Source organism: Mus pahari, chromosome X (assembly GCF_900095145.1).
Source record: "Mus pahari chromosome X, PAHARI_EIJ_v1.1, whole genome shotgun sequence".
NCBI classification, from domain to species: domain Eukaryota; kingdom Metazoa; phylum Chordata; class Mammalia; order Rodentia; family Muridae; genus Mus; species Mus pahari.
The window spans coordinates 91,148,390-91,162,949 of NC_034613.1; the positions used below are offsets into that span (position 1 = coordinate 91,148,390).

A 14,560-nucleotide genomic window follows, 5' to 3' on the forward strand; every position below is an offset into this window, starting at 1 on the left:
CCTACCTAGATACCTACCTAGATACCTACCTAGATACCTACCTAGATACCTACCTAGATACCTACCTAGATAACCTACCTAGATACCTACCTAGATATGGCCCAGACAGAAACTGCATCATTTTCAAAATAGCTTTTGGGGGAAAAAAAAGTTGAGCTCATATCTATCTCTGGGCAGGCAGGAGCCCAGTACAGATTATAGATCTGGCCCATCAACAAATGGTTATCTCTCAGACCCTGGTGAAATAAAACAGGACTCAGGGGCTTTGTGTAAAACAGCCAGCTTCTCAGACTCACATGGAAAAGTTAATATGGTGGTAATGAGCCACTTAAATGCCTGTCTGCCTATGTTACAATAACATGCCCTTTCATTCCTTCCAACAGCTCCCAAAGGGCACTATGGCCAGCCATGTTTTCTGGCTATTTACCTCTCACTCCACAAACCTACCAAAAGCAAATCCTTCCTATCTTTCCCAAAGTATTTTTTTGTTTAACACGCCTAGTTCCTCTGCCTCATTCCTTTTCTCTTTTATTGTATATTTATCACGAGTTTTCCTTCTCTTAATGCCTTTTACATTTTTTCTTTATTCTCTCAATGTTTTTCATGGTTCTTGCTACGAATATTTTCCTCTTTCTCTCTTTATTATATTTCCTTGTTCTTTATGTCATATTTTTGGTAAAGTTTTTCTTGTTTAGTAGACTTTACATTTACTCTGTTTTTGTTGGGTTTTGCTTGGTTGCTTTATGGAGTTTGTGTTTATTTCTTTCTTCTATCTTTTTTGTTAAAAATGGGGTTTGGTTTAATTTTTCTTTGCTATGCTTTTTTTCTTCCCTTTGGTTTTAACTTCTCTCTCTCTCTCTCTCTCTCTCTCTCTCTCTCTCTCTCTCTCTCTCTGTGTGTGTGTGTGTGTGTGTGTGTGTGTGTGTGTAGGAGGGAGTTGTTGTTTGTTAGTGGTTGGGGTTAGTTTTCGTTTTGCATCTTATGGGGTTTGCAGGCAGGAGAAAAGTTGTTTTTAGATTTTTTTTTTGGTAGATTTTTTTTTCTTTAAAATATTCCTTTATCTATATTGCTTGCTTTAATTAAAAAATCTTTGTCTCTTAGCCATCTGTGGTGGGTCACCTTAGTAATCTTGGCACTTAGAAGGTGGACGCATGGGAATTGAGTTCAAGTCCAGTGTGAGTTACGCAGAGATATCATCCTCTCTCACAAACAAGAGAGATCCAGCTTTCTCTCCTACTCCATCATTGTACCATGTTTTTTCCATTGTCTTTAAACTTGAAGCAGAATCTTTATTTTAATGCAGTTTCAGATTTAGAGATGCTACAAAGGTAGTACAGAGGATTAAACATCCTCAACACCTGGCTTTCTTTACTACTAACATCTCTCATCAATGATACCTATTTTTACACATTTTATTATCTATCATATCTTAAGTAAAGTCAGCTCTCTATTTGGATGCCTGTAGTTTCGTTTCTTTCTCTATTTCTGTATCCCATCTAGGATCCTACAGTGACACTTCTCAAATCTCCCTAGACCCTTCTTGCTTGGGCAGTGATTTGTTTGACTTTCTGTTTTCAATTATATTGATAGTTCTGAGGCATAGTGGCTAGGTGTTTTATAGAATGAACCTCAGCTGGGATCCAATGATGTTAACTTTAGTCTTGTGCTTGTTGTATTTCTCCACTATGAACTGACTTTGCCTGTTATTCTGGACTCCATTTTTTGTAATCAAATGCTTCCTAGGGATGGAAAGGTTTAAGTTACACCTTCTGGAAGAGGACCAGTGTCATATTATTGTGTCGTTCTGGCTCTTTCAGACTGTCTTTCTGTTTCCTTGTCATGACTCTTCCATATGTTTTTTACTCATTTAACTTTCTAAGATCATTTCCTTTTATTTTTCTTTGATACTTGTTTGCTCCGTTTTTAATTTCAATTTGTTTTCCTCTATCTCCATTCTCCATCTTCTTTCCCACTCCTTACCTTTTAATATTCTCCTTGGTTATGTTTTATGGCATTTATATTTCCATTGCTTTTAAAATAATTGTCTCATAACATTTTCTTGGTTAAATAAATTAGTATACACTACATAACTAACATATCTTACACAGCTGAGAGAATAAAACAAAATTCAAAAAGAATATGTTTCCCTCATTCTCACCCTCTAAGTCTCACAATATTGCTTATCATCTACTAACCATCACACCACTCTTGAAAGCTATGTCCCCTCCCAGAATGATCAAAAGACACTGTGTTATACATTCTAAGAGTGTCTACTTTTTGCAGCAACTCTGATCCATTTGTGGTCAGAGTCATTAAATTTAAATTGGTCTGGAATATTTAAGTGATACTTGCATACTTAATACCTTTCTTAAATATAAACATCCACATTAAAATCACCTTAGTCAGCCATGAGTGAAGAGTCTGTATCCTACACAGCTCTTTTCTAGATATTTTAGCTCTTAACATCTGGAGCATGTGAGTGCCTGAGTACGTGTGTGTGTGTGTGTGTGTGTGTGTGTGTGTGTGTGTGTGTGCGCGCGTGTATGTCTGTGTATTTATGTGTGTCCATGTGTCCCACACTCAGTAAGCAACTTTGAACCAAGGATAAGAAGTGAGTTAGAGCCTAGGAATTGGGGAAGAAGGCTTTGTGAGAAGTGTATGTGCATGTGGCAGGAAGGCCAGAAAAGCCGAGTTGCTGATTACTTTGCTCTTTTGCACTCCAGGTTCCCTGAGTGGGAAAAACAACAGGATGGCTTTTCTTGACAAACCTTGCACATAGAACTTGTTTTAGGTGTAGCCCCACACAGGAACTTGGCAGGGCTTGGGGTATGTGTGAATTAGATGACCTCTACGATCCCTTTCTGATGGCGAACTCAGTCCTCTGAGGACTTTTGTTGTTGCTGTTAATTAAGACTGACATAAGAAGACAAGCAGACATTGAGCTAGGACAAAACTGATTACTTTTGGAGCTGAAGAATGGCAAGAATATCACTGTAGCTCCTACCAGAGCCCGTCTCTTCTTGTTCTCTTTCATTGCAGTGCTATGTGTTTAGAAAAGAAGCCAGGGATAAATCTATAAGATAGTGCATCCCATCCATCTAAGCCCAGTCAGAGTTGGATGGTGGAGGAAGTCCACAACCCTAGCCTAAAAAGCAGTGTGCTAGTGGTGCAGGTCAACTCTACATTCCTATCTTTTGCTTGCCTCTATACATCAGCCACGATCATGTACTGGCACTGGGCTAAAGACCATGTGACTTTATCTTCCTTCAATGTGGTATTAATTTTCACCAAGAAAAAAAAAAAGTGGTTAATGGAAATCGGGCACTTAAGGTAGTAAGAGGGACAGTTTTGCCTTAGGGCAACACATAAGGGTTTGATTTTCTTTGAATTCTCAACCTGATTCTGAGGTTAGCAGTAACTAGTATAAGGGCAGTGCAAGTACATGAGGTGAAGTCCTCATCCCAGAGCCAGCAGAACCCACTGGCTCAACTGCACAATGATTTTCAACAGTCCACATATTAAAGGGCTTTTCAACAATGTGGTTCTCATCCACAGTGACCAGATTGAGCAAGTCTACTATGCAAAGTAAAGCTCAAACAGGCAAAGAAATATTGAAGTAGAGGTCACCTGAAAAATGGAATGATGGAGTTTCTGCTTTTATGTTTCATTCCTTGTGTATAGCAGAGGGAAAAGGTATTTACAAGGGCAGATGGATATGGGAGATGCTCAGAAGGCCTCCAACACAAACATCAGCCTCCTTGAGACTATATAGATCACTATTGCTGTTAGTTCAAGCATTGGGAATTTCCAGAGGCTGAACCTAGGGGGAAAAAATCAAAGACACCATAAATACTGATGTAGTGAAATAGAGCTAACCAAGGAAAACTTGACTTTGGGAATATAAAGTACTTGCTTTAAGGGAACCAATAACTTGCAACATAGGAAGTGACCAGATAGATATATTAATTAATCCTCAAGCTTAACTATAATAAACAATACCCAAAGACTAGCAATTACAAATAACAGGGAGACTTTAAATTCATGGTAGAAGGAGGCTGTAAGCTATAGAGGAAGGTAGAGGCAGGAAAACTTTAAAAAAAATAGGGGATTTCATATGTAACTTTGAAGCAAATAGGCAAAATGACAATAGGAAAGATGAAGGTCACAGGAAATGCTATACCAGAACATTCTCAGTTTTGCTGAGTTCCAATATTAAAAATGAAATTACAATGAACTCTTTTGAATGGCCACACATATACATAATTTTCTCACTTCATAGTAAATGAACTAATATAAGCACTATAGGATGTAATTGAAATAGGATATTTCTTTTAAAATAAGTACCCAGCTGGCCTGTAATTCCAGCTACCAGTGAGACTAAGGCTAAAGATCACAAGTTCAGGACTTTTAAAAACTACCCATAGTGTTCAAGTTAATGAGCTACGTGGTTTCAACAAAATGTTACACAAGGTGTTTAGATTGTGATGGCGGATGGCTTATCTGCAATGCCAAAGCCCTGGTTTCATTTCAGTGCATGATGAGCTATTTCTCCAGGCCAGGAAAACATTTTAGAAGCTCCTTGTCTCATCTTCCGAAGACAATCGGTTTTCCAAGCATATTCTAGCTAATCATATGCCTTTTTGAAGGTTTCACCCCTGCCAGATTTCTTTCACAGCAACATGTAATTTTCACAGCATGGGCAGGCAGCAGTCTATTTCATATACACAGGAACCAACTCCCTGGAAGAATGCAGCAAGAGCTTTGAGGATCCAGAACAAACTTCAAAAGTATACAATCTATAGTTTGTAGTCTACAAAGATAAAAAAAATAGATATTTGACACTCTTCATACCCATATCTTCATCAGAATGGGTTACAAAGATTTGAGTTCTAGTATGCTCTTGCTTTGTGAAAGTTTACTTATTACTAAAGTGTTTACTTAGTGGTACTAAAGATGGAGCCTATGGTTTACACATGTTAATTAAGCATTTTACCACTGAGCACCAGCAATTATTATAATAATGATCTATATATGGTCTGAGGGTACCTCACAACCTTATATGTTGACATTTATTCCTCTCATAATGTATTAAGAAAATATAAAATTAATTCAATGGAGCTGTTTAGACACAAGGCCTATAAGTGACTAAGTTTAAATAAGGCCATTATGGTGGGGCTCTCATAGTTAAATTCTGGTAGATTAAGGAAAGAGGGAAGCTACATAGTCTTACACATGCTCCTTACCCCTTGTTATATATACAGCCTTGGGACCCTGGTTGCAAAGTCAAGGGACCTTGAGCTAAAGTAGTCTTTGGTTTATAAAGCATCTTTTCTCATGTATTTCATTACTCAACGGTAAATGGATTAAATATAGATACTTAGACTTTACAATGCTGTTGCTAAGTACTGAAACAATTCATGCAAATAAATGTGTTTAAAGCAGAGCCGTCCATGGGATCAGACTATATGTATAATAGCTACTGCCATTACTATAGCTATTGTCTGTTGTGGCTCTGGATAATGTTACTGTGAAAGAAAACGTCTTAAGAGTTTCTTGAAGCTACTCCATGTTTTCTGTAATTTTTTTCCTCAAAGGTTTCTCCAAAGATGAGAATGTCAGCCACTGCTCTTTTCAAAAATACCACCCCCACCAATTGTTAATCAAAATTGTACCTCAAAAACTCTTGTGGAGACAAGGAAAGCTTGCCCTCCCTGCCTGCGATTCTCTCACAGCATTGCCCAAACAGTTTCATGTGTCATTGTCACTACTATTCTTGTATAGACAAAGGAAAGACATGGACTATCTAAGGATATTTACATTCTCCAACCAGCGAGTTTTGTCACAGGGATCTGCTTACTTTCTACCAAACATTAATCCCCCAAATTGATCCTGGACTCCTGGTGCAAGTCTTTATATGATCAGATGGATTTAAACATCCATGTGAAATAACCAGAAAGGCCTAACTCCTTGGTTCAACTATCATAACCTCTTTCTACACCACTTATTCACATCCTTGGTCATACTCAGAATCTTTTTTGTCATGCCAAACTACCACACCTATGCCATTCTCTATTTGTACACCCTACTTTCTGGCTGCTTCTGCCCCAATAAGGCTTTTTCTTTGTTTTTATCACTTGTATCTTTGAACTGTTTGTTTCTTCTAATTTATCAGACTCATTCCAGATAATTACCTTCTCGAACTCGTCTGGGTCCTGCAATTCATTATTGCAAACACTGCCCTTTGCTTACGCTTAACTTTCTCCATCATCTCTGATACCACCTGCAAGTCCACACTCTGATGCTTCAGAAGAGTTCTGGGGATCCTGGCCAGTTTCCACCCTCATCCTCTTTATACCCTCAGACATTACTTTCCATTGCTCATGGCCTTAACTCTTGAATTTTCACCCTGCCCTCTCTAATGGGAACATGATGCTCAAGTCTCTCATTTTTAAGGTCAAGTTTCTCAGCCTTACCTCTCCATTTGCTGCCTCCTACTATCCTTTCCTTCCTAAGGTTCTGGAATAGACGGTTTATATTCACTGCCTCTTCCCATAGCATAATTTGCTTCTGTTTCCTGGGCATACCCTCCTATTCCTATCAGTACTGTTGTTATAACTAATCATTCCACTATAGCCACTACTAGCAATAAGGGCCTCAAAAGGGAGCATCTTGTCTAACTTAGCTATGTGGCCCCAGAGCCTAGCACAGTGCTTGATTGATAGGAGGTGCTCAATAAACGAATTATGTCACAAACACTTACTGAGCACCTACTAGGAACCAAGCACTATATCGGCTCTGTTAGAATCCACAACACTTGGCCCCTAGTCCATCACAAAACCCACATTCAAGAACCATTGATTTTCACAGAAACCTTCTCTCTTTGTGCATGCCCACAGCCACTGCTCTGTGCTGGACCCTCCTCACCACCAGCATTCAAATTTTATTGAATAAGCCTGATAAAAACCAGCAGAACCCAAAAGACTTATTTGAAGATTTGCTTATATAAATGGCTGTGTGTATGTGTGTTATGGGATCTGATAGCTGACAAAGGGCTTTCTGACCAGCTCGAGGGCAACACATTCACTTGCAACTCTATCTTAACCCAGCTAAACTTTAGTAAGCTGCTGCATGACCTCGCCCTGACCCTTTCTTCAGGTTCTCTCAACAAATCTTTGTTTCTAGGTTTTTATCCTCCACCTTCAAACCAGTGAAGAAGGTCTCTTGCTCTTCTACTTAATAGTATGAAGAAATACTAATACTAGAAGTACTGTTGACTTCAGGATCCCACTCCGTGCAGTACGCTTCCCTTTGCCATATGGAAGCTGCCTTTGCCAACTCCACTTCATTCTGCCAGTTGGATCCTATGCCAAGTGATCAGCAAGGATAGAATGTGGTTTTAAATGGTCAGGAAAAGGGTTTGTGGACAATATCGGGAACACTTTGTGATTATAGTTCAACAGATGGAAATGTTCTGGAAAACAATGAAGGTGTGTGTGTGTGTGTGTGTGTGTGTGTGTGTGTGTGTGTGTGTGTGCATGNGAGAGAGAGAGAGAGAGAGAGAGAGAGAGAGAGAGAGAGAGGTAGTTTTCTTGTTGGAAGCAGCCTGCAGTATAAAATGCAATATCAAGAGATACAAAACTGACTAAGTGTTCCTACTCCTACCAGGTTCTCTCAGAGAGTGATCACTGTTTCTTCTGTGCCCTTCTAGGAATGTAGGATACATATAAATATTGGCACACCTGTATTCTAGTCACTGACTTAGCATAGTCTAAAACACCATAAACGGAATGAGCTGATATGTGTAGAAGTGTTAACAAAGTAGGGAATACTCTCTTTCATCCAACATATGCTACTTAAGTCTCAACCACCCTTAGTAGCCGTTCCCAACTTTTAATCACCTCCTATTGGTACCATGGTCTTCAGTTTGTGGGGTATGGTCATAGCCTGTTTCATATACCTTTGGTACAGCTCTATGAATTAATTTCCCCCTTATCTGTCTTTGCATTAGAGTTAGGCCAATTAATAATCCCTGCACCTCCACTGTAGCTAGTTTGGAAAATATTTTTACCTACAACTACTTCTAACCACTTCCATTGTTCATTTGTAACTCTAGCTCTAGAGTTTGTGTCCACATCGATTCTCATGGGCAACTCTGGGATTTGGAATGAATGCCTACCTAACAGCCCCAAGCATATTAGTTAAAATTAAATGCCCTAAGTACTATAGGAGTTCACTAATGCCCTAAGTACTATAGGAGTTCACTAATGCCCTAAGTACTATAGGAGTTCACTAATGCNCTAAGTACTATAGGAGTTCACTAATGCCCTAAGTACTATAGGAGTTCACTAGTACTTAACAAACATTTGCTTCTTTCTCACCCTTTCTCTGATCTCTCCTCTCCGTTTCACCCATTCTCCACATTACACATATATGTGATTCATCAGATGGTGTATAATTAATTAAATATTTCTTATGTTTTTTCTCTATTGAAATCATGATCAGAGCATTAGATCATGGCAACTTACCTGAACCTTAGAGGAAAGTACTAGAGAATTCCAGATATATACATCCCAAAAGGGAACTATTTTCAATGCCTGTTAAAGTCATTGACTTCAGAGTCTAAAGTGGCATCACGAAACGAAAAAGGTCAATACTTACCCTGTGTTTCAACCTTAAAATTATACATATCCTTAAAACTAAGTTTCAAAGTTGTTTCCTCCTCCTCCTCCTCCTCCTCCTCCTCCTCCTCCTCCTCCTCCTCCTCCTTCTCCTCCTCCCTCTTCTTCTAGCCTTCTAAGAACTGAGACAATTCATCTATTTTCACAGAAGTCTCAATGAATTTTTTCTTTCTGTGCATGGCCAAAGGTGAATCTGTTCTCCCTGGTCTGATGAATACAGTAAAACTCCATTGCCCTCGCTAAATCATTATCCCACCTCCTAAAGCATTCCCAACTACATGAGATGGGTGGCTACTGAGGAGCAGGTTAGTAGGTTCCCTCAACTTTTATGTACTGGATTACACTTAACGTGTTTCACCCTGAAACTGATTTATTTTCAACTTGACCTACTTCAGTGTATATGATGTAAGTATAACTTAATTTTTAACTTAAATGTCATCTGCTTTATTTCGATGAAGTTAAAATGTCATCAACTGGGGTTTTTTTTAGAATAATTTAAGGATTTTGTAAGGTTTTTGTCCTGTTTCTATCCACAGTACATCTGTTCTCCCTCTTAAAAGACTCCTGTATTTTTTTCTAGTTTTGCTTTTACAAGTAACATTATACTAAAGGTGTATAAATATCTAGCTGAACATCAGTTTTGCAGAAGACATACTTTGAAGTTCAATTTCTCAGTCATGATGTACTAAAATTTGTACAAGTTTTTTAGAGGCCACCAAGCCACTTCCTATGATTTCGTGCTGACTTAATCCACTGGTAGTATACAAAAGAATGATAAGATCATTGTACTGTGGCCAGCAAGTTCATAAATCTTTTCAAATAGGCAACAACAATAACCTGTCATTGTTACTCCAACTTGGATTCCTTTATCATTAGTAAATGGAAGAGTTGTCCAATAATGTTAACATTCATGATTTGTTTGTCCCTGTCCAGTCATTTAACCTATGTATTGCTTTAGCTTGCTTTTTTTGATGAAGATCATATTGTTTCCCTCATAAATTGACATGTAGTTTATGTAATCAGCATGTTTGATAGTAATCATGCTTCTTGTTATACACAATTGATAATTTTGATAACAATCATGGCAAATACTATTCTAGTGAATACTGACCCATTATATAAATCTGACTTATTAACAAAATTACTGCCAGCAGCACTGTCACACATGGCTGAAGTTCATGTGATACCCATAGTATCTGTAAGATATCTCTCAGCCTTCTTAAGCTTAGAAGCACTCAACAGCACTATGCTTGGGGAGTGTCTTATACAGTAAAATTATCAAAAAAAATATGTAAGGATTGTGGCACTTAACACACCAAGCAGAGATCTTTATTTACAGCATAATATTGAAAACAAAAAGCTATGACTGGGCTTCATATATGGTGGGTGTTCAGTCTCTGTATTTATCTAAATATGACCACACAAATAACAGAATTTATCTTGGGTTTATCAATCACTCAGTTGCACCAAAAAGCAATTTTACAAATCTGTAAATTATGTAAGGACAGAATACACCTTATTATATTATTGTCTGAGTGCCCAGATGACCACTTATATTTAATGTCATTCATGATTTTATAAAGCTTTACATTTTTAATTAGGCAAACATGGAACTCTTCCCTTTGTTATTTTATGTATTTAGTTCATCCAAAGCTGAAATAATGTAATCACCTACATTTTGATATATGCGTGTATGTGTTTTAGTATTCTAAATATTCTCTTTAACAATAGACCTGAAACTTTATCTGATGGATAGTGTGAAATCATTTGGATAGGTACCAAACTCAAGTCATAATGACCACAGCCTGAGTTCTGTGTCCTTCTAGCTCCGGGCACAGGCTCCTTCAAACACAGGTAGATCAGTTCTAAAATGCATAAGCAATTTCCAGAAAATAGAAAACAAGGAAGAATGGCCTTACCTTTGCTACTCCGTGAAGGTGCTGGTTCTTCGGCCACTTAATAGCTGCTTTCTAGGGAGCAGCAGGATAACAGGGAAACCAGAGGTTGATGACTGGCAGGGACTAAGATAGTAAGGGTGCTGATCTTGCCAGGCCACAAAATAGTATCCAAATTCCCTGAAGTATGTCTACAACTGATACTGTGCCTCACTGTGAACCTGTTGAATCAGAACATGGATATCTGGGTTTTAAATCATAGTAAACTATATAGAGTGTGAGGTTTACCACTCAATATTTTTAGATTATACAGTTGAGTGGCATTTTCCACACTCCCACTGCCTGCAGCTATTTAGCCCCTGAGCTCCGTCAGCTTCACAAACTAAAACTTTATACCCATTACACAGAATTCTAATCCTTCCTCTTTCCTCTCCAGCATTAGCCACTATTCTACTCTGTCTGCTGGATGTCTATATTCTAGGAAAGCCATAGTGTCAAGTCCTACAGTATTTGCCCTTTTGTGTAAAAACAGGTTTACTTCAATGAGAAAATGGTCCATGTGAAAGTACATCCATGTCTCATGCAGCATAACTTATTTTAGAAAACCTTGTATTGCCCAGGGACCTCTGAGGGTCCCAAAATGCTGCCATAGAGAGAACACATGGAGTCAAAATTACTTTATCCTAAGAATCTATGTGATAGGACTGGAGAGATGGCTCGGACATTAGGCTCTTGCAAAGGACTGCAGTTCAGGTCCTATCACCCACATTAGGCTGCTCACAACTGCCTGGAACTCAGGGTCCAGGGAACCCAATACTCTCTTTGGCACTCCATTACACAAACTTATACACAGATGCAGATGCATAGACATACACACAGACACACAGACACACACACTTAAAAATAAATCTTATGAAAGGAAAAGAAATTGCAGTTTCCAGAGGTCACCTCTATGTGATATGGCAAAAGAGTGAATGAGGATGACACTAACAACAGTTACCAAAAAAGAAAAAAAAGAAAGAAAGAAAGAAAGAAAAAAATAAAGAAAGAAAGAAAGAAAGACCACAACTCAATAGATGTTTTATTTGGAAAACATTGCTTTATTCAAAATAGGTTTTTGTGAACTGCTTTGAGTTTATTGCAACAGTCCAACAAGCTAAATATCAATAGACAATGGGTATAAGGTCATTTCTTCCTGATTATAGGTATAAAGTAGTATATAAATACCCTGCATACATTGACACAAGCCTAGATTATGTTTATTCCAGGATCAACTAGGTAACTTAATGAGACACTCTCTCAAAACCAAAATTAAAAAGAAGTGAAGTTGTGGCTCAATGGTAGCACTTGTGTGGAAAATACAGGTCTTTTGGTTTGACACACAGTTCTGAAGAAAAAGTAGTGTATGTAAAACCAAATTGAAAGCCAAGTATAATGCCACACACTTGTAATCCCAGAACCCAGGAGGCTGAGGCAGGATGATTACAGGTTAGAGGCCAGCCTGGGCTATATAGCAAGTTCAAGGACAGCCTGAGCTACATAGCAAAACCAAGACTCATATGGGGGCTGGGTTTTTTATTTTAACCTTCTTTACAATAAAGAACATACAAATTGGCTCAGAATTGGCATTAAAAGAAGATTCCCAGGTGAAGTTCATGAGTGCCACCACCACAGCATATCATAATGACTCAGGAATATAGTACATGTGCTGCTAAAGTCAGGGAATTTAGCTCTAATGCATATACATATATATGTAAGACAGTGTTGAGCCACAAGATAAAAACGAACTATTGAAGACTTAGGATACACCAATAAAAGAACAGTGTCTGGAATGAAGGAGATGGTGGCTTTCCTTTGCTCCATCCCATTTCAGAAGTACTGGGTTTAGCTTTAGAGTACCTTATATGAAGAGTGACAAAACCAAAATTCTCTGTGTCCTCAACAGGACCAATGAGCTAATAAGGAAGCTGGAATTCAAGGCAAACGCAAACTTATCAAACATAGTAAGTCTAGAGGCTAATATCTAGAGCTAGCAAGTCAGAGAAATGAACAAGTGGATGAACAGCCATCTTGTAGAAGAGATTCTTCTGCTTAGATGAGGTCATGTGTAGGCCTCATGAGGTTTTCTGTACCATCCCCCCCTGACTAGTAACTCTTTTTTTTCTGTTTTTTATTAGATATTTTCTCCATTTACATTTCAAATGCTATCCCGAAAGTTTATATCTGTTAATCTAGAAGCAGACACTCTCTGAGCTTCAGCCCTTCCCTGATTCCCTCTATCCAGACTTCCCAGTAATCTTCAACTCCATAGGAATAGAATCAAATTGTTAGTCCTAATTTTACAAGTAAAGAACCTGGAGCCCAGGAAAATCTTAGTGGATTTCCATTTGGGCTTCAGAAAGGGAATTATTCCCAATCTGACTGGCACTGGAGTATATTTCTTTATGTTTTTATGATGCTATCTTATATAATAATCAGGAAAAAATGAAAATGCTACCCTACAGTCCTATCTTGTAGCAAGGTTCATGGGGGAATTGGTCTTGCCTCAAAAACAAATGTGCTTAAAGCCTAAATTTTCTAAGACTATATTTAAAAATTAATTTCTGGCACAATCAGGGACAAAATCACTAAGTAGAAAAACTTGGAGAGGTCCCTACCCCTCTCTTGACCACACTTTCCTGATCTTTAATGGGGAGGTCTCCATGTCTTCTTACAGATATGCCCTTCCAAGTGTCTACAGAAGACAATGTTCTGGGGGAGGTACAGACATTATGAATAAGTGCTCATGCCATTTGGCTGTGTAATAGCTCAGCTGTGTTCCAACCTCATCCTCTAGGACCTGCTGGGCTACAAGCTGATCATATATCTTCACAATACTCTCATCAACTCCAGGCACCCAGCCCAACATGACATACTTATACACAGTCCTGATATGCCTCTGGCAATATCAGCATGTTACTCAACTGGAGAAGTGATCAGGTAAGAATGAAACCCCTGAGGCACATGAAGTACCCCTCCCAGCACCCAAGAGTCTGATGCATCCCCCATCCCAGGTTACTTACTAGCTGTATGGTCTTGGACAAGTCACAGAAGCTCTTGGAGCCTCGGTTTTTTCATCTGTGAAGAGAAGAAAGGGGGTTAACACACAAGGCTACTAATGTTGTTCAGTGGTAGAGTGCTTCCTTCACACGCACCAAGCCCAGAGTTCAATCCCCAGCACCAACTAAACTGGTTTAAAACTGGTTTAAACTGCTGATGATTGTTTACGAGCAGAGGCAGGAGGATCAGAGAAAGTTCAAGGTCATCCTTGGCTACAAGTCTAAGGCCAAGCTGGGTAACATGTTAAAAATTATTAGTAATAACTAAGGAAGTGAAAGTTCTNTATGATAAGAACTTCAAGTCTCTGAAGAAAGAAATCAAAGAAGATCTCAGAAAATGGAAAGATCTCCCATACTCGTGGATTGGCAGGATCAACATTGTGCAAATGGCTACCTTGCCGAAAGCAATCTACAGATTCAATACACTCCCCATCAAAATTCCAACTCAATTCTTCAACAAGTCAGAAAGGGCGATTTGCAAATTTATCTGGAATAACAAAAAACCTAGGATAACAAAAAACTCTTCTCAATAATAAAAGAATCTCTGGGGGAATCACTATGCCTAACCTAAAACTGTACTACGGAGCAATTGTGATAAAAACTGCATGGTACTGGTACAGCAACAGACAGGTAGATCAATGGAATAGAATTGAAGACCCAGAAATGAACCCACACACCTATGGTCACTTGATCTTTCACAGGTGAGCTAAAACCATCCAGTGGAAGAAAGATAGCATTTTCAACAAATGGTGCTGGTACAACTGGCTGTTATCATGTAGAAGAATGAGAATTGATCCATTCTTATCTCCTTGTACTTAGGTCAAGTCTAAGTGGATCAAGGAACTCCATATAAAACCAGAGACACTGAAACTTATAGAGGAGAATGTGG

The 14,560-nt window shown here is 38.6% G+C and overlaps 1 long non-coding RNA gene across 2 annotated transcripts in view; it reads right to left on the reverse strand.

Moving 5' to 3' along the window:
* The window catches only part of LOC110314562, a 44,374-nt gene that overhangs the window by 24,107 nt on the left and 5,707 nt on the right, over window positions 1–14,560 (reverse strand). For both annotated transcript variants that reach the window (XR_003843029.1, XR_003843028.1), the window contains exons 2-3: window positions 13,636–13,690; window positions 10,598–10,794 (exon numbers count right to left, since the gene is read on the reverse strand). This is a non-coding gene — a long non-coding RNA (uncharacterized LOC110314562). The remainder of the gene's footprint in view (window positions 1–10,597; window positions 10,795–13,635; window positions 13,691–14,560) is intronic.